Below are 7,836 nucleotides of genomic sequence, written 5' to 3' on the forward strand. Positions count from 1 at the left end.
CTTCATCAATTTGACAACACGTGTGCTGCAAATACACACAACACAACCAAATACAGAAAAGTGGAATTCCATCAGTAATTATAATGATTTGTGAGGAGATTTTGTGTTTATGACAGATATTAACCTAGGAAAGACTATTTATGTGCACTTGGTCACTCCAATTTTCATAACAGGCTACAGTCAGTCTGTCATCACTAATGAATCTGGTTATTATCTCTGAAGAGTAGTTTTCCAACTTTCTTTCCCCCAATTCCTTCAAATTTACCTTCATTTTCAGTTTTAAAAATGCTTTACAAATTTTTTCTTTGAATCTGCGTGCCATACCAGTGCTTTTGGGAGGTTTTAGCTAATTGCCTGTATATTAGGCTACTGATAGGCTAACCACTTCCAACACACGCTGTAGACTATAATTTCCGATATTTCATGTATTTGTTTCTCACTTTTCGGAAAGCCTTTGGTTTCCATTCATTTCTGCACGGTGGAAAAAAAAACTATTTAGACTTTTAAAAACTTGAAATCTGTTACAGTGAACATCAAAGTTGCTTTGGAAAGTCTGCACAGCATCACCTCGCAAACATAACTTAAAAGACTTCATATTCTTTTGAGATGCAGACCAAATTATGTGCACTTTGTACAGGCCTATAGCCATAAAGGCTGTGCAGTTACATCAGCAATCTTCTGCTGGAGCCCATGGTGTTTGTGTTCATCTGAGTGGTGTAAAATGAAGAAAACAAACCAAATTGTTTGTCATAAAAAAAAGATCAAGGGAGGTAAATGGCAACCATTTCTGACAGCTGCTCACAAGCACATCGTGTAACTCAACTTCCCACAAGTTCAGTTTGAATGCAGCTTTAGAAGCGTGAGCACCTTTTACCCAAAACTGTATGTAAACATGTCTGCTAGCAGCTAAAGGTCATCATATTCACATTTTGCCATTTTAAACACAAAATGATTGAAAATGTAATCAGAGTTATAATTCATAAATAAAAAACTAATTACAAAAAAATGGAGGAATATAACTTTACATAAAAGTTTTGTCCCATTATCGCAGTAGTTCCTTACCTTTTTTTGGTTTAAAACAAAGCAACACTGGTTGCTTATGTCTACTGGCTGTGACCAGTACAACCAGTGATTTAATTTCTTTCTGTATTTGAACAATTTTTAGTTACAAATAAATAAAATGATCCACAGGAAACTTTGTGTAGCAAAAATAGTTTTTTTTCTGCTTTCCTCTCTTTTCCTATTTCCTCTAATCAATTCTCGACCCCTCAGATTTATCTTGGTCTCCAACCCCTAAAGACTAGGAACCACAGCAGAATGGTTGTCTTTGCCTACTGTTTATCCTAATCAATAAGTAGTCTATAAACCTATATAACATACTTATATCAGTTTGTTCAGTCTCCCAACCTGAATGTTCAAAATGGCTGCTGTGCAAAGAAAGCTAATTTGAGATCATAGTGAGCTGACCACATACATTAGCTAATAATCATCCAAAACTAAAATTACTCTGATGTGCCTATGTAATGCAGCTAGACCAATCAATCAATATCAATCTATGTCTTCTCAATAATGAAACATAAAAGGTAAATGCCCTCATCAGGCGCCCCCCCTACGGGCGCCACGTGAAACGCCGTCCGTGCGGAGTGAGTCATCTGCTCAACAGACGATCTTTGGACGGAAAGTGGCAAGTTCTACGTTGTGCGCACGCGCTCCCCGGGATTAATGTCAAGGCACAAAAGTGGCGCTACACCGTTCCGAGCTCTACTCCGGTAAGCGAATTTCACAGACGTTTTTTATATTCCAGTTTTACGCCTAATTAGTCAAAGTTTCGGGAACTTGTGCGGGCCGCCAGGCTGATGTCCAGGGACTCTCCCAGGAGTCACGCCGGGGCGAGAAGACACATTTAGTGAACAATAAACAGTTAATTTTAACATATTTTCTCCCCTGCTCTTGTGTGTGCTGTGGCTGCTGCCGCCTCTAGTCTCCAGTATTGTTCAGTTGGCTCCCTAATGGCGGACGGCAGGCATTGCTGTTTTCCGCTGGGGGAGGAGGGAGGGGGGGGGGGGCAAATTTTATCTGGTTGTGAAAATAATGGGTTTATACCTGGCTTTGTGTCACGGAAACTCCCGAGAGACCCCTGTATATACGATGCGGGTATGCCTTTGAGCCTCGTTGTTTACCACCGCATGACACAAATGAAGACAGTTCATGTGATACGTAACGCTAGGGCGCCCCTTGCGGTGGCCGGGTATATTTGCCACTGATTGCGCCAGGGTGGACTCCGTGCAGGGTAACTTTCCAATTAAAACCCCGGCGTCACAGGTATCATACAAATCGGGCTTTTTATTCGGATTCCGGGTCTGGTTTGGTGGCACTGGCATGTGCACGACTTGAAAAAATAAACTGGACCAGAAGGGGGTAGGAGGGAGGGAGGGGGTTGTGTAGTTAAAACCACACGTTGCCAGCCGTTAGGGGTTGTGTTTTTGAGTGTCACACTGTGTATTCTGTGCAGAATTTGGTCTTATTTGAATTTATCTGATGCGAATAAGTTGTGATCATTTTTAGTGGTATTTTAACAATGGCGCAGTCTGTGTCTGCTCTCCTCCCCTCGATCCGCCGCTAATCCAATGGCTGTTTGCGCCAGGAAGGGCAGGGGTGGGAACGGAACGGAACACCCTGAACCACGTTTCTGCTGGATCCCAACTTGGAAGCCAACCCCCCCCCTCTCCACCTCCTCTCATTTACCTGGGTTATTTATGGAAGAGTTGCGCAGCTCAGGTAGTCCTGGTTCTGCTTATTGTTCTTGATTAAAGTTTAGGACCTGCTCTCCATAGCCAAGTTTGTTAAATATTACCGCTGGAAAAATGGAAAGGGAAGCTCGGATCAGGTCGAGTGATAGTCACCGCGGTACCGGGTGCCTGGACCGGATTCGGTGCTGTGGTGGTCCTCGTCGTGGAGCTGAGCTCCTAGCCGGTGTTAATAATCAAGGGCACGACCAGGGGGACTTTAGCGACCCCTGAAAGCTTGGTGCAGGCTGCCCTTCTGTGCTGATTTTCTAACATTTCAGAGGAGAGCTCATCAGCTGTGTTAGAGCTCAGAATAGTCCGGGTTTAGTTTTGTATTCAGCTGCCAGGTAACCGGAATGGACTGCATTTTAGCCCATCAGCTGGCTTGGGGGATGTTCTGGTGGCTGCGCATTACGCATCACTTCTCAGTGACATAAGCCTTATATAATAATCTCAGGCGTTTGATTTGAATTTGTTATTAGTCGGTTATTATCTGCTGCAAACAGCTGCATGTCTCCACCTTGTGACCTGCTGGAAAAAAATGATGTCAACTTGGCTTCATGCGCAAACTGATGGTGTTGGAAAGGTAGAGGAGCACCTATGCAAGGTGATGATGATGTGGCTTGGGTTTGGTCTGGCGCAGCCGTTGATTTTTAACTGCTTGTCTGCTGAGTGTTTTGTTGCAGGGAGGCAGCCTCACCCCAGCCTAGCCCACCCCACCTCTCTGTCCACCTGGTGTTGACGTTGGGAGCAAGGTTGCGTGTCAGAGCTCATTAATGCTGGACCCTCGTTTCCCTCTCATCCACGTGAATGCAGGCTGGCTCATGGCTCTGCATTGCAGTCTGAACTAGAGTTTAGACCAGGCTATTTTTTCCCCTCAGAGCGCTACTGAGTTGCTTTGCACATAGATTCCCTCTGTTAGTGTAAAGGCCAAAAATATGTGATGCATTTTTTATTTTTTTATTGCAGCTCAGCTTGGCTTTGGGGAGGTGTTGCACATGGAGAAGGGTGCCTTTTGGTCCTCTCTCAATATTTTGACACCAATTAACTCCACGGTCACAGACTGTGGTATAACCCTAACACATGTGGTCTCTATAGACATAGTGTTGTGTTATATCCTCTAAAATACAAGCTTGAGTTAGATTACACAGCTCCGTCACTGGCTTTGGAGAATTGTTTGGAACCCCATCCTGTTGTTGAACAGTCAAGAACAACTTGTTGGTCTTGAATGTTGTGCTGTTTTAGTTTATGCTTCGCTTCCTGTCACATGGTCACCGTGAGCAATTCTTCCCTTTCCAGCTTCAGTGTTTTACAGTCAAGTAGATCTTAACAATCATCATACATATACTGTATGCAGCTCTGCTACGGTGTCCTTCCTGAGTTTGCAGTAATGTATGCAGTGTTTTCAATCAAAAGTACAAACTTGGATGAACTTTCCACAAGCAATTGACATTTTAAATCAGTTTAAGTCCACCACATTTCTGAACAAAAACATGAATTTATGAAATAATTTGTTTCTACTTTGATTGAAAAAAGGCAAATTTATAAAACATGTTAGCATATTGACATCTTTCAAACATGTATTCTAGCTTCTTTTGCTCTAAATTGCCTTGAAACAAATAACATTTACCTGTTAATGATGTTGAATGTTGTTTTTTATCAGTAGACCACATTTCAGGAAGTCCATATCTTTTAACAGTCTTAAAACTGACTATAACTGTCACTTGAGGACTGTTTGTTTGTATTTTAAATGTATGGGCCTGGTCCAAGTGTCTTATTGCTGTTTACATGAGAGCGAAACCTGTAACTGAAACATCAGATAATACAATACCTGTGTTTAATGTTGATTTTTGGGTGAGTCAGTCAGAGGTGCTGGTTCAACTCAATATTTGTCTTTGAGGGTCTAGTTTGTAGCATTGCTGTGCAAATATCCCATTAAATGTCTTCCAGTCAGTGTCACCACAGTGTTTAATACATTTTTCACTGTTTTGCATAAGTGTTGGCGTAAATTTTCTAGTAGGGCTTGGTATCGAACATAAATACTTTTTTGGTACTGACCAAAATACGTCTGTAGCACTGTGTATAGGACATTGTGCACCAAAGCTGACATTGAATTTGTGGTCATACTCGGTAAATATTTGCCAATTTTTGCCAAGTTTTTATTTAGGTAAAGTTCTCGTACATCTGCTTGTGTTAAGGTAACAATTAACATTTGAGAATTTTGGCTTCTTGGCTATTTTTTTTTTTTTTTTGTTACCACTTGGCAATTAGCTAACTATTGCATTGGATTTGAGGTTTTTGTTATCTTGTCCACCCCCTTTTTCTTGCCAAGTAGCTGTCTTGACGTAAGTGTCAAGTAAATTTCAGTCAAAATGCCAACTGCAAGTAGCAGATCAACTTCCTATTTTTTGAAAAGTAGGCAATAAACAAAGACGTCTCACAGAGTCTGCTTTTTATACTTGAAGCAAACTTGTGGAAAATTAATATAGTTTTCATGTCTTGAAGTTTTGGAACTGCACATTCTGGAAAATATGGGGAAATAAGCAGTGCAAGTCTCAGTTATACATGAATGTAGACAGCTGTGAGGCTTTACATCTGGAGATACGTCCAGTCATAGAAAGATGCATCCCACTTTGTAACCTCGTGAGGTTTCGTTGAGCCCAGGGTCACCTGCCAGATAGCACAGCACCATTGGGACTGACTAGGAGTCAGGCACTGGGCTTGAATCAGGAAAGTCTGGGTAAAAGATGGACTTTCTAGCCAACATGTCACCTATTTGCAATTAACTAAAAATATCAATAATATTTGACATCTACCATACTGAAATTTAGCAAAATCTCAACTCTGTCATAAAGCTAACATGTGGGGAAATTGAAAGTTGTAAAATATGAAGAAAACCCCAATACCCCTCCTCTCAAAGGCCTACCTGTTTCCTCTAAGATACCGTAGCTGTAGCACTGTGATTTCTATTGGATGCACCCATAGACTTTATTTGCACCCCACAGTGCTGGGGCCAAAATGGCCGCCACAATGATGTCAAAACAGTGACCTGGCTTCCTCTGTAGTGTAGACTGTGCTCTGTCATAGCTCTAAAGGCTATATTCAGGTGCTCTCAGGCTCTTCCTGTTCAGGGTGACGGTTGGGGTGAAAAACATAGAGCTACAAAGACCATTGTCTACACAAGAGTGTATCTGTGAGGTTGTGTGTGTGTGTGTTTCTGTGCTGCAGCTGTCAGCAGTGGTGTGATGTGTGGCTTACAGCCACCCTCATTGCTGTGTAACATGAAAAGGAGATTTTGACAGAAACAGATCAACATAGAGAGTGCAGACATCCCCAAAAGTGCTTTAAATAATATTTGATCTTGAGTGTGGCACCAAATCAGCCTACAACATATTTTATTGTATTTGTTCTCTTTTGGATTTATAGAGAGACTTCAGAAGCCCACATTTAGTAACACTTCACTGTTACATGCATTTTTACCTTGAGCGCTGCATACATTGCTGAATAGCCATTTATTATTTCAGCATCACATAGGGTGATATCTAAACCATTTAAATATTGTGTTGGCCAACTTAACAGCACCCAGATGTAGAGCACAGAGAACAAGTCCCCGTCCCCCGGCCTTACCGTCACCACGGCAACCAAGGTGTAGCTTCACTAGTTGCCGGGGGCAACAAGAGAGAAGCTGTGTAGAGCGACACGCAGGGGTGGGGAGCAGGGAGGGAGGGACGTGGAAGACAGCAGGTGAGAGGAGGAGTAGAGTGCTGGGTAGTTTGGTAAGGAGGTGCAGAGAAGAGGAGAAGAGAAAAAGGAGGATGAGAGGAAGAGACATGATGGTGAGGAGGAGGAGGAGGAGGAGCAAAGTTGCCCCCGTTGCTGGGCAGGCACGTAGCAGTTCTTGAGAGTCTGTGTTCAGCCATGAAGACATCGCCTCTACTGTTGCATCTCTTGAGCCTTAGCTGCCGGAAAAAGCATTTTAATAAGACAGAATGCCAAGGTTTTGGCGCTGATTTTGCAATAATTGTCAAGATTTCAGAGCTGTGTACTCAGTGAGGAGCTGGCTAATCTGTACAGGTTGCAATAAAAATGCATGAACATGTACCACTTGGTTCCACCAATGATTTTAATAATTTTGTTAAGAATACTGAGAGTGCTCAACAAAGTCATTGGTGTTATCAGGTTTTATGTCTCAGAAAGGACTTGCAACATCATAAACTGCTACTGTTATTTGCTATTATTAACTTGATAAAAGAAGTACGTTTTGAGTCTCTTCGTCAAGTACAGATGAAAACAAAGTGGCCTGAAATGTACTACTTGTCCTACAGCGAACATATTGGGGGATCCTTGTGTTGTCTTTCTCTTGCTTATATTTTTTGTAGCACCGCCCTTGTTTCCTTCTTGGTAGCATGTGTGCTCATTGTAAGCCACCTTTTTAAAAAGAAAAGTTTGAATGGACCTCAATAACCTAAGTGAAGTAACACAGCAGAAGTGGTCACATCATTGCCCCAGCATCACCACGGCATCCATTTAGGCTCCAATCGTAAGCAAAGCGTCCAGGTACATGAGGGTTCTAGCTGCGTCTTGGAGGAAACAGGTTGTAGTTTGAAATGAAAGACTCGTATCTGGGACAAGCTTGGTTAAAAATTAGGTGGACGTTTTTAAAGGGTCAGTTCAACCAAATTGGAAAGAAACACCTATCTAGTGTTTTCTAGCTATCCAAATGTATTTTGGGAAACCTGTGAGCTCCACAAACAAAATTCCCTTCACCCTCCATTGTACTGGGGTGGCGTCAAATATAGACGAATATCTAAAACCCTGGGCAAATAAAACCCAAACTACTTGCATGGCTATATAGGCTAGAGGTATGATTTTTGGTGATTTTTGACCATTAAATATGACTACCAAAAATCAGCCAAAGATGACATAGACACGGAAGAGGTGGTAGCTAACAATAGCAATGAGTCTTCACCAGGCATGAGGAGGCTATATGGGGGAAGCTTGTCTCTGGGGATACCTGTGCTACCTGTACAGCTGTCAGACATCATGAAAC

The 7,836-nt window shown here is 42.2% G+C and overlaps 1 protein-coding gene across 2 annotated transcripts in view; it reads left to right on the forward strand.

Moving 5' to 3' along the window:
* Window positions 1-1,608: 1,608 nt before the first annotated feature.
* Window positions 1,609-7,836, forward strand: part of zmym2 (zinc finger, MYM-type 2) — a 38,155-nt gene continuing 31,927 nt past the window's right edge. Inside the window, exon 1 of one of the 2 annotated variants that reach the window (XM_044215909.1) lies at window positions 1,609-1,769. The gene's annotated coding sequence lies outside the window, so the exon portion shown is untranslated. Of the gene's footprint in view, window positions 1,770-2,755; window positions 2,779-7,836 lie in introns of those variants that run through there. The other variant, XM_044215910.1, reaches the window with a different exon arrangement.

This window comes from Siniperca chuatsi, linkage group LG12, assembly GCF_020085105.1.
Source record: "Siniperca chuatsi isolate FFG_IHB_CAS linkage group LG12, ASM2008510v1, whole genome shotgun sequence".
NCBI lineage: Eukaryota > Metazoa > Chordata > Actinopteri > Centrarchiformes > Sinipercidae > Siniperca > Siniperca chuatsi.